Source organism: Lepidochelys kempii, chromosome 13, assembly GCF_965140265.1.
Source record: "Lepidochelys kempii isolate rLepKem1 chromosome 13, rLepKem1.hap2, whole genome shotgun sequence".
Taxonomy (NCBI): Eukaryota; Metazoa; Chordata; order Testudines; family Cheloniidae; genus Lepidochelys; species Lepidochelys kempii.
In genome coordinates this window covers 29,203,860-29,219,563 of record NC_133268.1, presented here as the reverse complement: position 1 = coordinate 29,219,563, position 15,704 = coordinate 29,203,860, and the positions used below count along the sequence as shown (strand labels likewise).

Here is a 15,704-nt window from a genome sequence, read left to right as displayed (position 1 = left end):
GCGCACAAAAAGTACCTTCCACTTCCGGCTTCTCTAGCTACCGTGGCAAGTCCCCGCCCTCCGGAGTCCGTCGTGTCTCAGGACGAGGCTGCGGTTTCCCCTTCCGGGGCATAGGGCAGCACCTGGAGCTGCTGCCAGGCTAGGGGTCTTGACCCTAGAGGTAGCCACGTTTGGTTTCCCTCGCGGGGAGGGGCGTGTCCCAGCCACCGGCCTGGCCCGGCCCGTTACGGCCACGGTCAGGGACGGGCCTCGCCCTGGGCGCGGTGACCCAGCCCTGCGCCGGCCTCTCCACAGCGTCCCTGGCAACCCCCCGCCCCGCGCTCTTCTCCCCGCCCTGCGCGGGGCGCCCGGTCGCTGCCCGCGCGGCTCCCGGGGCCAGGTCCTCGGCAGGAAGCGCATGCCGGGGCTGCGAGTGAGAGGGAGGGTTTTAACCCCCGGCCGGTCAGCTTTGAGTTGAGCCAGTGGCTTAATTTCCCGCCAGTTCTTCCGGCACCGCAGGAGCCTTGGTACGCAGCTTTTATCATGGCCGTTGCCTTACCTCGAATGCCCTCTCAGTCTGCTGCTTTCCCTGAGACTTCTTCAGCCTGAATCAAACGTCTTCTCTTCCGGACAGACAGGTTATCATCAAGTGATCCATGCCCTGTCACCCAGTCCCAGCTTCTAGCAAAGAGGCTAGGGTCACCATTCCTGCCCATCCTGGCTAATAGCCATTGATGGACCTATTTTCCATGAATCTATCTAGCTCCCTTTTGAACCCCGTTATAGTATTGGCCTTCACAACACCCTCTGGCAAGGCGTTCCAGGGGTTGACAGTGCGTTGTGTGAAAAAATACTTTCTTGTGGTTGTTTTAAACCTGCTACCTATTAATTTCATTTGGTGGCCCCTTGCTCTTGTATTATGAGAAGGAGTAAATAACACTTCCTTATTTACTTTCTCTACACCACTCATGATTTTATAGACCTCTATCATATTCCCCCTTAGTCACCTCTTTTCCAAGCTGAAAAGTCCCAGTCTTATTAATCTCTCCTCATACGGAAGCTGTTCTATATGCCTAATCATTTTTGTTGCCCTTTTCTGAACCTTTTCCAATTCCCATATATCTTTTTTGAGATGGGGCAACCACATCTGCATGTGGGCATACAGGGATTTATATAGAGGCAATATGATATTTTCTGTTTTATTATCTATCCCTTTCTTGATGATTCCCAGCATTTGGTTTGCTTTTTTGACTGCTGCTGCACATTGAGTGGATGATTTCAGAGAACTATCCACAGTGACTTCAATATCTCTTTCTTGGATGGTAACAGCTAATTTAGACCTTATCATTGCATATGTAGTTAGGATTATGTTTTCCAATGTGCATTATTTTGCATTTATCAACATTACATTTGATCTGCCATTTTGTTTCCCAGTCATCCAGTTTGTTCCTTTAAAAATATATTACCAAGCGGCTTGCCACATTAGCCGGAGTTAACATTCACTTTACATCAAACACAGCACTGGAATGGTTTAGATTAAAAGTAAAACAAGTTTATTAACAAGAGGCAATAAGATTGTAAGTGAATTCACATATAAAGGGTAGAGTTAGAAATGGTTACAAGCAAATTAAAGTGAAAAATGCTTTCTAGAGGCTAAGACCTTACAAAACAAGCTACAGCCTTTGTTCAAGGGAGTTTCCTTACCAACATATGCTCCAGAAAGTGGCTGACCAGCCCCTTTGGTCAAGAATCCCATAAAGTCCAAACGGTTTCTTTGTTGTCTCAGGTGAAAGATAACTTGTGGTTCTTTGCCCCTTTCTTTGTTGTCTAGTGAGCCTTTGAAATGGTTTCTTCTGAAGATTACCCCTCAAAGTAAAGTTCATTAGAGCCTAACAGCAGCTCCCAACACAGGTCCTGGCACGCAACTTTGGGTTCAGAGCTGCTCAGCTACTTTTTCAGAGCACCAGTTGGGCTTGTGGGGGTGGGGGGCAGGAAGTGTGAGCTTCCTTTTTTGAATCCTGTTTTTAGTGCCTCTGTGCCTCAGAAACACACCTATCTCTGCCTTCTTCCGACCCTATGAAACCAGTCTCCTTGGTCCAGTCCCTGAGGGAAAAGTGTTTCCTTCCCCAGGTACTTCAGCCTTGCCTCCTTCCAGCCAGCCCCCAGGAACTCAGCCCATCTCCCTCTCCATGCTCCCATGTTCCCATGAACACTCTTCATCTCCAAATCTCTATCCTTCCTTCCATGCCACTCAGTAATACACCCTCCACTCAAAATCTCTCTTAGGCCTCTATTGCCCATGCACTGCCCACTCTGCAAAACCAATTCACCCCTCTCCTTGTCAAATAAAGTAATTCACTGAGGCCCTACAACCCTCCCAGAATCTACTGCAGTGAGGGCACCTCCACCTCAACAGTCAATTGCTCCTTCCCCCTGACCTTTCTTTGGGGGCCCTCTGCTGCCCCTCTTACTGGTGCACCCTCTCGTGGAAGCCCCAGCTTGTTGTGCACAGGCTGCTATGCTGCTTTGCTCTCCTCCTGGGAAGACTCCAACGCAGCACCTTCTGCTCTCTCTCACTGCTCACAACCCTGCTCTCAAAGGAGCAGCAGCTCAGAGGTTACTTGGCTCATCACTCCCCGCTTCCTCGCTCTAACACTTGCTTGTTTTTCTTACAGCCCCAGTTCCCAGAGCCGTGTGATTTCATGAGAATCTTAGCTTTGGTTTAAAACAAATTGTAAGTTTCTCATCCTTGTGGTTGCAGGGAAAAGCTTGGAAAATGTGAGCGACTCCATCTCCAAAGGACAAGTAAGCCACATATTTATTTTTAAAATCTCATGATTTTCAGTTTCACAATCACATACAAATACATATTTTCTTATAAACACAGCCCCAGCTGATGGTTAGTAGTGCTGCTGGGCAGTGATGAGTCTAGCTGGATCATGAACCAATGTGGCTATTGGAGGTCAAGCTTCCTCCAGACCAAGTGATGCTATGTAGCTAGCTTTTCATTTTCACCACCATTCGCTCCATCTTGTTTGAGTTCGTCTCCAGGCACCTGCTTCTCACCCAAGAGTGGAGTCTAGATTGGAACCAGGATAGCTGCATGATTGCACTTTGCATGTCAGAAGTTAATCTTTCTTTTCTTTTCTTTTCTTTTCTTTTCTTTTCTTTTCTTTTCTTTTCTTTTCTTTTCTTTTCTTTTCCATTAATGCCTACAGCATGCGGCTCATGAACTCAGGAAGACACAGCCCTGCCCTACCCAGAAGAACTCAGTCTAAGAACAGGAGACAGAGCAGTTACTTGAGGTTGTACAGTCTCCTGATTTCCTCCTGTAGATCTTGAATAGGATAGGTGAGAGCATGGTGCCTATGGAGCCCCACAGGTGAATGATCTGCTGAAGACCAGTGCTTCATCACCCTGAACGCAGGCTGCAAAGAAGAATCGGTAGAATCGTAGAGCATTCTCTTCCAGGCCTGTATTAGTGCGGTACACTGCAGCTGACAGTACTAGGTGCCACAGAGGGACTGAGGGTCATGCAAATAGGCACCCTTGCCTTGTGTGGGGATAGGAGGAGGTCACTGATGCCATTTCTGCTCTATGATCTGGCTGGGAACTGAACTGGGAAGATTGCTGTATATTGGGGATGGACAGGTGAAATTGGAGATGTCTCTTCTCTTTCCTGGCCTTCCAGATTTCCTCCTTCCAAGTGCTCTGCCTCCCTTCACTTCAGACTGAGCCCTTGCAAGATGCTCAGTGCCCATAGGGACATGCTTCAACCAAGCTGGCGGCTGATAGCTGGCACTGAGCTATACTGATGTGCTGTTGCCAGCATTCCCCACTGGCAGCACATTGTAAATCCTGACCCACTCTGGTTTTGAATAATTGGCAGTTACCCAATGTTCCCAACGTCACTCTTGGTACGGTCCATTAAATCTTTGTTCCCCCATGCTGATTGTGAATTCTCCCTTGCAGTATGGGCGTTTATTAACAGCGGCTGGTCTCTCTTCTCTGTGCCCCCATGTCTCAGAGGGTTCGATTGGTCCCTAATAGCTCACGTTCTCTCTCTAAAGCAGTTATTCCTGGAAGTGAGTGTGCATGCACATGGTGAAGGAGTGCAGGCGAGGCACATGCGCAGGAAGGGATGGTAGAAAGGTCAAGGCATTTGGCAACCTAGGTCTTGGCCTGCCAAAGCTGTGCTCTGTGGAAACCAAACCTATCAAGCAAATTGCTCTCAGGAAAGGGAAGAGTACGGTCAGCCTGAAAGCCAGCTGTGTGTAGCTTTGGTGCATCACATTGTTGCCAGCTGTCACTTGTTAGAATGACAGGTGCTTTTACTCTCAGTCTTTAAGGGGATACATCTTTATTTGAAGTACCCACAGCAGTGGGCAGAGGGGGGTGACAGCTAATTTTGGTGTAGTCTTTTGCAAACTGGTGTTCTTTTAAAGAAAGCGGAAGTTTCATGGACTGACAGCTACAGTGCTGGTGGGTTGGTTTCTTGGCTGGGTCTGTGACCACTAGGTGTCACTGCAGGCTTGTGTACAAACAAAAAGCCACCGAATAATTTCCACATATTGTTCATTTGCTGCAGTTGTAATTTAGTCTTCTAGGGCCATTTATCATAAAGCCGTCTGCTCTCTTATTCCATGGCTGAAGGCTGCTAGAGTATGTCTCACTATGCTCCTGGGAGAATCAAAGTACTGGAGTTGATTTCACTAAAAGCTGTCACAGCACATTATTGGAGCACATTTTATTAAAGTTCATTTTCCAGACTTAAATTTAACAGCGTTCTAGACCACTGTCATTTACCATGCACTGGAACAGTAATTTCTCTATCAAAGTCAGTTATTGAATTCTAAAGTTTTCAAACATATTTTTGAAAGAGATACAGTATGTGACTTGAAAGAAAAACAGGAGGACAAGATGCTAGAGCAGTAAAATGCTCCAGTGTCTTTCATACAGTGAAATGCTGGAATCTGGGACACAAGACAGCAACAGTGAGACTACAAATAACGGAATATGAAAAAGGCAGATTCCACAGGTGAAATTACACAAATACCAATCGGAGCATGTTAATTGCACATTACTCCAGTGGGCACCTGCGAAATATGGTGGAAAAAAATCTCCTTCCTATAATGTGGTATGAAAATATTCCAAACAAAAGAGCTTCCTATCTTTCGACCTGCTAAGGCCAGAGTGTGTCCAAGACCAAGAACGAGACTAACAGAGGAGTTTGCAGTGGTGTTGTAGCTGTGTCGGTCCCAGGATATTAGAGACAAAGTGGGTGAGGTAATATCTTTTATTGGACCAACCTCTGTTGGTGAGAGAGATGAGCTTTCAAGCTCCAGAGAGCTCTTACTCATTGCTAAAGATATTCCTCGCCCACCTTGTCTCACTAACAGAGGAGGAAGCTGTCAATGATGTTGAATCATTCCTTTAAGGTGTGATGATGGGAGAGCAGAACTGTTTAGGATGGAGGAATAGGTGGTTCTAAAATGAGTCTTGCTTGTAACAGACTCCATCCTGTGTAGTGCTAAGACCCTGGACTTCTATTATAATAGCAGCTCATCACCATGCAGAAGGCGCTTACAGGATCAGGCCTGCTATATAACATTTGAGAGGCAAATGGATCCTGTATTGTAGTAGCTGAGGTGAAGTAGCGCTGGAACTTTGCATCATTTCTGAACTCCTGGCAGTCCTCATCCCCTGACTGCTTTGCCTTTTAATCATGTTAGACACTCGGGAACCAAACTGCCAATTTACCCTATGGCCTGGTCTACGCTACAAGTTTAGGTCGAATTTAGCAGCGTTACCTCGATTTAACCCTGCACCTGTCCACACGACGAAGCCCTTTTTTCCGGGCTCTTAAAATCGATTTCTTTACTCCACCACGACGAGGGATTAGCGCTGCAGTCGGCCTTGCCAGGTCAAATTTCGGGTAGTGTGGACGCAATTCGATGGTATCGGCCTCTGTGAGCTATCCCAGAGTGCTCAAATGTGACTGCTCTGGACAGTGCTCTCAACTCAGGTGCACTGGCCAGGTAGACAGGAAAAGGCCCACAAACTTTTGAATCTCATTTCCTGTTTGGCCAGCATGACTAGCTCACCGGCACAGGTCACCATGCAGAGCCCACCAGCACAGGTGACCATGCAGTCCCAGAATCGCTGAAGAGCTCCTGCGTGGACTGAACGGGAGGTATGGGATCTGATCGCTGTATGGGGAGACGAATTCGTGCTGGCAGAACTCTGTTTGAAAAGACAAAATGCCAAAATATTTGAAAAAATCTCCAATGGCATGAATGACAGAGGCTATAACAGGGACCCGCAGCAGTGCTGCGTGAAAATTAAGGAGCTCAGGCAAACCTACCAAAAAACCAGAGAGGTAAACGGCCGCTCCAGTTCAGAGCCCCAGACATGCCACTTCTATGATGAGCTGCATGCCATTCTAGGGGTGCAGCCACCACTACCCCAACCCTGTGCTTTGACTCCATGCATGGAGTGGGAGGCAACATGGAAGCGGGTTTTGTGGGCGAGGAAGATGATGATAATGAGGAGGTTGTAGATAGCTCACAGCAAGGAAGCGGAGAAACCGTTTCCCCCAACAGCCAGGATCTGTTTATCACCCTGGACCTGGAGCCAGTACCCCCTGAACCCACCCAAGGGAGGCTCCCGGACCCTGAAGGCGGAGAAGGGACCTCTGGTAAGTGTACCTTTGTAAATATTATACATGGTTTAAAAGCAAGCATGTTTAATGATTAATTTGCCCTGGCATTCACGGCCAGTATAGCTACTGGAAAAGTCTGTTAACGTATCTGGGGATGGAGCGGAAATCCTCCAGGGACATCTCCATAAAGCTCTCCTGGATGTACTCCCAAAGCCTTTGCAAAAGGTTTCTGGGGAGGGCAGGCTTATGCCGTCCTCCATGGTAGGACACTTTACCACGCCAGACCAGTAGCACATAGTCGGGAATCATTGCAGAACAAAGCATTGCAGCGTATGGTCCCAGTGTTTGCTGGCATTCAAACAACATCTGTTCTTTATCTCTCTGTGTTACCCTCAGGAGAGTGATATCATTCATGGTCACCTGGTTGAAATAGGGTGGTTTTAGTAATCAGACATTCAGAGGTGCCCGTTCCTGCTGGGCTGTTTGCCTGTGGCTGAACAGAAATCTTCCCTGCTGTTAGCCACGTGGTGTTTGGAGGGGTGAAGCCATCATCCCAGAGAAGTGGGTGTGGGTGTGGGTGGGTGGGGTGGGGTGGGGTTAGTTGGGTTTCTGCTGCACGTTAACCCGGAAAGCGCAGCCCCTCCTTTTCAATTGCCAACCCATTTTAAATGGCCAACCCAACGGCTACTTTGTATGGGAAATGGGGGCACTGCTGTTTGAAACCATTCCCACATGTTATGAAGGTTATAGAAGCTAAAAGACCGTGGCTTACCATGGCTGCCTGCAAGCCGAATTCTGCTGCCTGGCCCTGCGTGAGTGATCTCTCACACCAAACCGGCATACCCTCCATAAGAAGCAGAATGCGACCTTGTAGTGAAAGCACATGTGATATGTAATGTTAACAGCAAGGTTTACCGTGAAAGAGTGTACCCCTTGTTCTATAAAATGTGTCTTTTTAACTACCACTCTCCCTTTTTTCCCTCCACCAGCTGCATATGTTTCTCCTTCTCACAGGCTAGCAAAGATTAGAAGGCGAAAAAAACACACTCGCGATGTAGTTGAACAGCTCCTGACGACTGTCCAGGCCGCCTGTGTATGGCTTCATGAGCCATGGCATTAAGGGGTAGGCTGGGTCCCCAAGGATAACTATAGACATTTCAACATCCCCAACGGTTATTTTCTGGCCTGGAAAATAAGTCCCTTGCTGCAGCTGTTGAAACAGACCAGAGTTCCTGAAGATGCGAGTGTCATGTACCTTTCCTGGCCATCCCACGTTGATGTTGGTGAAATGTCTCTTGTGATCCACCAGTGCTTGCAGCACCATTGAAAAGTACCCCTTTCGGTTTATGTACTTGCTGCCTTGGTGCTCTGGTGCCAAGATAGGGATATGGGTTCCGTCTATCGCCCCACCACAGTTAGGGAATCCCATTGCAACAAAGCCATCCACTATGACCTGCACGTTTCCCAGAGTCACTGCTCTTGATATCAGCAGCTCAGTGACAGCGTTGGCTACTTGCATCAGAGCAGCCCCCACAGTAGATTTGCCCACTCCAAATTGATTCCCGACTGACCGGTAGCTGTCTGGCGTTGCAAGCTTCCACAGGGCTATTGCCACTCGCTTCTCAACTGTGAGGCTGCTCTCATCTTGGTATTCCTGCTCTTCAGGGCAGGGGAAAGCAAGTCACAAAGTTCCATAAAAGTGCCCTTACGCATGCGAGAGTTTCGCAGCCACTGGGAATCGTCCCAGACCTGCAACACTATGCAGTCCCACCAGTCTGTGCTTGTTTCCTGGGCCCAGAATAGGTGTTCCACACCATGAATCTGCCCAACTGACACCAGGATGTGCACATTGCAGGGGCCCATACTTTGTGAGAAGTCTATGTCCATGTCCTCATCACTCTCGTCACCGCGCTGCAGTCGCCTCCTCCTCGCCTGGTTTAGCTTTTCTTGCAGGTTATGGTTCTGCATATCCTGTTGGATAATGTGCGTGGTGTTTATAGTGCTCAGAATTGCCATGGTGATCTGAGCGGGCTCCATGTTCCCAGTGCTATGGCGTCTGTGCTGAAAAAAGGCGCGAAACGATTATCTGCCGTTGCTCTGACGGAGGGTGGGGTGACTGACAACATGGCTTACAGGGTTGGCTTACAGGGAATTAAAATCAGCGAAGGGGGTGGCTTTGCATCAAGGAGAAACAGAATGGCCCCCTCAAGTATAGAACTCAAAACCCTGGGTTAGCAGGCCGTTGATTTCACGGAGGAGGGGGGAGAAAATGAATACAAAACAAATCTGGTCTATTTCTTGTTTTGATCCACTTCATCTATCTTTATACATTTTAGCTGGCATCAGACAGTGCAGTACAACTGCTAGCCATCGTCGTCTCCTGGGTGCTCGGCAGAAGACGGTGCAGTATGACTGCTGACCATCGTCGTCTCTTGGCTGCTCACCAGAAGACCGTGCAGTATGACTGCCGGCAGGACTGAATCTCCATGAGACAAAACTTAAAAAGGGAAATGACCTGGCTGAGTCACTCCCATGTCTGCCCAGGTGCCCCTGATCGACCTCACTGAGGTCGGCTAAAAGAGCACCCAGGAGTACGGTGATGATGGCTACCAGTCATACTGCACCATCTGCTGCCAAAAGGCAATGAGCTTCTGCTGTGTAGCAATGCAGTACCGTGTCTGCCAGCATCCAGGAGACATACGGTGATAAAGAGCTGAGCAGGCTTGCCGTGGTATGGCGACTGCAGGGGTAACCCAGGAAAAAAGGAGCGAAATGATTGTCTGCTGTTGCTTTCACAGAGGGAGGGAGGGAAGGGAGGGCCTGACGATATGTACCCAGAACCACCCGCAACAATATTTTTGCCCCATCAGGCATTGGGATTTCAACCCAGAATTCAAATGGGTGGCGGAGACTGCGGGAACTGTGGGATAGCTACCCACAGTGCAACGCTCCGGAAGTCGACGGTTGCCTTGGTACTGTGGACACACTGCGCCGACTAAATGCACTTAGAGCATTTGTCTGGGGACACACACAATCAACTGTATAAAAACGCTTTCTACAAAACCGACTTCTATAAATTTGACCTAATTTCCTAGTGTAGACATACCCTAAGTCCCATTGAAACAAAATGAGTTTGCGGGCAGTGCCACGCCGTCCGCTGCATGGAGTTTGGCAGCGTCGCTGTGAAGGAATCTGGCTCTGAATAGCTCATGCTTCCAGAGCATGTTAGAGAAACTGAAATTGCTGGAGCCTGCGTAGCACCTGCCTTTAGGATATAGAGTGAACGCCACGTAGTAGCACAACCAGTGCCTTAATGTTAATCAGTACAGATGTGCCCTGTGCAAACAGAAATACTGTGGAGAAATGGAAAGTATTGGTTTGATTGTGGTGGAATACCTCATACGTTCCCCTAGATCATGCTAGTTACATATGTCTGGCTCCAGTGGATGCAAAAAGGAATGTTGAGAACAGTGCTTTCAAATGGACATGGTACATTACTAAAATATTTAGGCCACATCAGGCTTAAGTGCTTCTTCAGCTATCTCACTATACTGCTCAGGCACTCAGTCTTTATCAAAAGACCACTGGTGAAGTCATAAAAAGTTTCGTTTGGCTGTGGGGGAGGGTACTCCCTAATTATTATGAGGGTGTTTAATGCTTCGGTTTATGAAATCCTTAAGCTGATGACTTGTTTACTACATACTATTATCATAAGTAGTTTTGTTGCCCTGCCTGCAGATCTGATGCCCATTAAGATGGAAACTGTATGTAAATCAGGATACCCCATTAATATCTATAATTCATGCCGGAATGCAGGAGTTTGCTTGCTACAAGAAGAAACCATAAACAGGAGTTTTATGAACACTAAAAATTGTTGCAAAGGTGGTTCTCTTGGAATAATTTTCACTTTCAGGCTCACATCAATCCTTAATTTTAGTAGCACCCGTAGCAGGATGGAAATGATGATTGATTTTTCTCCAAGTATTGTGGGCTGCCGAGTTGAGATTTCACTATAAAAGACTAGACATTTTCAATTGCTTTTTATACGTTCAGAATTGATTTTATTTGCTTAGCACGAGACTAAAATAATGAAAGAAAAAAACAAAGCACAGCCAAACACTAGAGCTGACTGTACAGAAAATACAGTGGGACCCTGTTTTCTTCTTTTGGGTTCCTTGAAATTATGTCATCCTGTAGTTTAAAAAGAAAGAAGCATGCACACAGCTCTTCACTTATAAATGACAGGACATCCTATCGCTGCATTACAAAATCAAGTAGTCCTTGGGGAGCAAGGGGTAAGGGTGTATATCTTCAAAAAGGATCAGAAACTGACAGAAAGTATGCGTGGGGAGCGGCGGCAGTTGACTCAGCAGCATTCCAGGGTGGCATAAACAATGCAACTCCATAGGCTTCAACTGTGCCTCCTTAAATCTCCTTTTGCTTTTTAATAAACGTTGATTTTCAGAGATTGTCCGTAGACAATCACCTTTCACCTATGCCCAACTTGTCCTCGTCCATCCCTCCACAAAGGAAAGTCAACGCCACACCATTCTATTTTGTTGTGAGCACGTTCTTTCCATTTCTGTCCAAAGAGTTTTGTCATGGGATTGGCTCAGCGCGTTTTCGGTTTGCCCAGCGGTCACTAGTGGTCACTGGGGATCCAGTCACTGATGCAGGTTGTCCACCCATTGTCGTGCCTGCAGACTACATGACCTGCCCATGTTCGCTTTGCGTTGTACATTGCCTGCACTACATTGGTCACCTCTGTATGCCTTCTGATCTCCTCATACGCTATATGATCATGGAACGATATATTACACATTCGCCTTTCCATTGCTCTCTGGGTTACAGCGAATTTTTCTTCCTCTGCTTTCATCGTTGACCAACTTTCCACTTCGTATATCATTGCTGATAGAACAGTTGAGTTAAACAGTTCTTTCCTTTTCTTCATCATCCATCATCCATCCATAGACAATACCCAGAGAAAAAAAGGATGTTCCCTACATTATAATAATGCAGTGTGGATTATGAAGAGCAGGTACTTTACAAAAAGCAGGGTACAGTGCAATAGGTCATGGCGAGACTGTTTATGTGCATCACACAAAGAATTATGGATCTATATAGAATATGAATATTTTATGCAGGTCCAGTTTAGTGCTATGTTTTTGGCAGGTGAGCTAGAAATATAGACCAGACTTAATTGTTAACATGTCTAGGTTTTTAGGGCGGGCATTTCTGGTACTCGCATTGCATGACTTCAATAAAGTCCAGGGCTGCCACACTTCTGTGAATGGGGTTTTGTTTTCATTAGCCAAATACTAGGGTTTTCCCAAAGGGATTATGATTTTGGTCTTCTTTACCCAAGCAGACTTGGAGGCACTAGACACTCTGGGGATGGGCACTATATGAGTAACTAGATAGATTGACGAGGTGAGGCTCCATGCCCATTGCAGGGTATTTCTACAATTGGCCAGGAAAGGTGCCAGACGTACAAGCCTCAGGCTCAATCCTGTGGGGTACTGAGTGCCTTCTGAGGGCCGCTGAGCACCTTCAGCCCCCAGTGGCTCCAGCAGTGTGTTAGCACGTTCCAGGATTGGCCCCTCCATCTTTGGCTGCCTTGTGCACAGATGGGGTAGATGAGCTTTAGGATGAAATGGCGCGTTCAGTCTCTATGTCCTATCCATGTGCAAAACCTGAGACCAGATCCTAAACTGTCATCCACGAGCCCGTTGTGAGTTGGTAACAGGGCATCTCAAATTGCCTCCCTTCCTAGGCAGCAGGTTTGGGGTTGTATTGTATGATGGGGAAGTCAGTTCTGAACATCAATTGTGAATTCAATGTTGAGAACTGGAGGTTCCATTGGTGAAGAGTACTCCACTGGAGGGCCAGGAGTCCCTTTCACTATCATGTCTAGCCGGGGGGAGGGGAGAGAGTTGTTTTGTATTGGATTTGGGAAGTGCCCTGTAGAGTCTAGGTCCCAGGTCACACAGCTGGCATGCATAGATTATTACAATTCTGCAGAAACTCATGTTTTTATCTTTTTGCTTTTTTTTTTCATGTACATTTTTAGCCTCTCATGGTTGCAAACTTAATCCCAAATGTGACTGAGACAAACCTGCCCCGTGATCTCTGCCTGAGTCTGCAGACAGCCTGAAACAATGGTCCATGTGTAGGATATTCATGTGGGAACAGAGAGACTTGAACCTAGATCTCCCACATCCTTGTGTTTTTAATTAAAATGTTCAAAAGGTCTTGGTTTCATTCTGATACAGAATGGGAAAAATTTTGGAATCGTGAAAACCATCTTCTTCCCAGCTCTGCTTGTTTGCCTTTCTACATTTAACAACTGTGCCCCTTGTCGGCAGGGGTGCTGGAACAATTTGTATAATGTGAGAGCCATTGAACCAAACTGTAAACCCTATATATGATGGAAACCACTTCAAGCCAGGGGGTGCTGCTGCACCCCCAGCACCCTAGTTCCAGGATCTATGTTTGCAGGGGAGACGCGGTTTCTCCCTCCCAGTGTCTTTGAACCAGGAATGCTTTGTGGAGCTCCTTTTAGTAGATGAACGAGTCTTGGATCATGCAGACTTTTCTAACCATGATCAATGCTGTGCACAGGAGAGCTAGGGAAGAGGAGCTGCCATGAGGGGTGAAATCCTGGCCCCATTGAAATCAATGGGAGTTTTGTCATTGGCTTCAGTGGGGCCACAATTGCATCCTAGATGTTTAAAGGCTTTGCACCTGTTAGCATTTCCTTTCATGACCACATGGAAACATGGTGAGATGGCCCAAATTTAACATGGAAGTGGAGCAAAAGTGTTGAGTTATTTCTCCCTTGGCTACCTTAACACGCATTTTGGATACAGAGAGGTTTGAGTTGGTAGGCTAGGACCATGTAAAATGAACTCACTGGCCCTTGGATTCCCCTGCCAACAGGATTTCCTGCTGTTAGCTAATGGTCAGAACAAGGAGGGGTTGTTTTTTAAAGCAGGAGGCAGTGATTGTGCAGAATGTGCTGTTCCATTGACTCTAAGGCAGTGGTCCCCAAACTTCTTAAGTTGCACGTCCCTTACCCCAATGTAATTTGCCCCTGCCCTCGCTGGGAGCTACAGTCAGGAGCCAGGGCCCAGGGCAGAACTGCGGCTGGGGCCAGAGCTGCGGCTGCGACAGCAGCTGGGGCTAGAACTGGAGCTGGGAGCAGAGCCGCGGCTGGGGCCAAGAATGGGGCCAGGAGCCAGACTGCAGTCGAGAGCCGGAGGCCGTGGCTGTGGCTGGGCCAGAGGCTGGGGCCGAGGCCGGGGCCACGGCAGGAAGCCAGGGGCTGAGGCTGGAGCTGGTAGCCAGGGGCTGAGGCGGGGGGGGGCCAGGAGCAGAGTTGGGGACAGAGCAGGGCTGGGTGATGCTCCCTCCTCGCCCCCCGATGGGGGCTGGCCCGGACCCCACTGTGTCCCCCTGAATGTTCCTCCATGCCCCTCAGGGTGGGGTATGCGCCCCACAGTTTGGGGACCACTGCTCTAAGGCCTACACACACACACTGGATTTTTGAGATCAGTGTGGTTATATTGTTGTGGACACTCTCAAATCAGTTTGAGTGCCTTATGCTGATGTCACCTCATTGGGCTTGTTACCAGATTAAATTAACTCATTGTAAAGTGTACGTGTCTCTGCATAGAAGTGACACCAGTTTAACTACATCTATATCAACAAAAATAAGAACTGGTCAAAATTTTTCATTGGTAAGTTTTTTCAGTGAAAAATGTCTTTTTAAATGATACAAAAATTCTCATGAAAATGTTTTTGTCATTTGAGAGTTTCTGATTTTTCTTGTTAAACCAGTTTTTGTTTAGTCAAATCAGAGCAGAGTTTTCAATTTCTATTTTTTGTTGTCCCCTCCCCTTCACTCCATTTTATTTCCCTTATCTAGTAGGCAAAAAAGTGAGAGAATGTAGGAGGAAAAGACCCAAAAAATTAAAACCATTTTTTTCATGGAGGTTCAGAGCAAATAGAATTGAAATGAAATGGTTTGTTTCAAACCTAACTGAAATGAATTTTGAAAATAATTTTTAAAAATCTGAAATTTTTCTAACCAGACAGCAATTGCTTTGTTTCCTTAGAAACGTTTCACAAAAATGAATAGTCATTTCTAGGAAAGGCTCCCATTAATTCCCAGGAGCTTTGGATCAGTGCACTAGAGCGAGGCTAAAATCACCAGGCTAAATGCTTGCTCCTAACGGTACCATTAGAGAATAGCTGGATTGTAACTGATCTAGGCTGGGATTTCCAAAGGAGCCTATGGGAGTTAGGCACATGAAGCCCCCCTAACTGCCTTATGGTCCTTTGAAAATCCCATGCTTAGAGAACAGGGGTGAAATCCTGTCTACATTGAAGTCAATAGCAAAACTCCCACTTCACTGGGGCCAGGATTTTCCCCAGGATTTTGCATGTGTCACTCACTCAGTCTGTGTTGTAATCTTTTGAATCAGCTGACGCCTGGCTTATTTGGTATTAGTGAGTAATTCTTGTCAGCTATCCCCTAACATGATGGCTGCTGACTCCAGTGCATGGTGTTACACTTTAAGGGTAAACTTTTGCCCCCAATGAAATCAATGGGAGTTTTGCCATTGCCTTCAATGGAGACAGGATTTCAGCTCAAGAGTTGAGGGATGGGCTTATGCTGTCAATGCAGAACACTGAAGCCTGATGGCAGGTTCTGCTTAATGAAGGTTCTTTGTGAAAGTATTGCTAGTAAATATGCATTGAAATACATGTGGATGGAACATGCATTGAATTACAGCATATGCCTTCAGAGACAGCATATGCCTTCTTTTTTCTTGTCTCAATATCTCTGCTTTCAAACCTAAAATTACTTCGTTGCCTTCACATGAAGTGTGTCACATTAAAGCCAATCAGAGAACATCCTCTTGGCTACATCATGTCTTCAGACTTATTTTTTGACAGGAGTAAATAGCAAGTTCCTCCCTGATGCTGTTGTTTTAGTCTGCTTGCGATAATAATCTCACAGATGCTGAAACCCGTTATCCTCTGTGAAAATTACTTGGAT

At 46.9% G+C, this 15,704-nt stretch overlaps 1 long non-coding RNA gene across 3 annotated transcripts; it reads left to right on the top strand.

The window, feature by feature from the left end:
• The first annotated feature begins 52 nt into the window (after positions 1–52).
• LOC140897369 (uncharacterized) lies at positions 53–6,949 on the top strand. Of its 3 annotated transcripts, none has more exons than XR_012154713.1 (3): positions 53–160; positions 2,741–2,784; positions 3,198–6,949. It is a non-coding gene; the product is annotated as an uncharacterized lncRNA (long non-coding RNA). The 3 variants fall into 3 exon arrangements; XR_012154714.1 differs by having other exon boundaries at positions 2,655–2,784; XR_012154715.1 differs by lacking the exon at positions 53–160 and adding an exon at positions 196–506.
• The last annotated feature ends 8,755 nt before the right edge of the window (positions 6,950–15,704 follow it).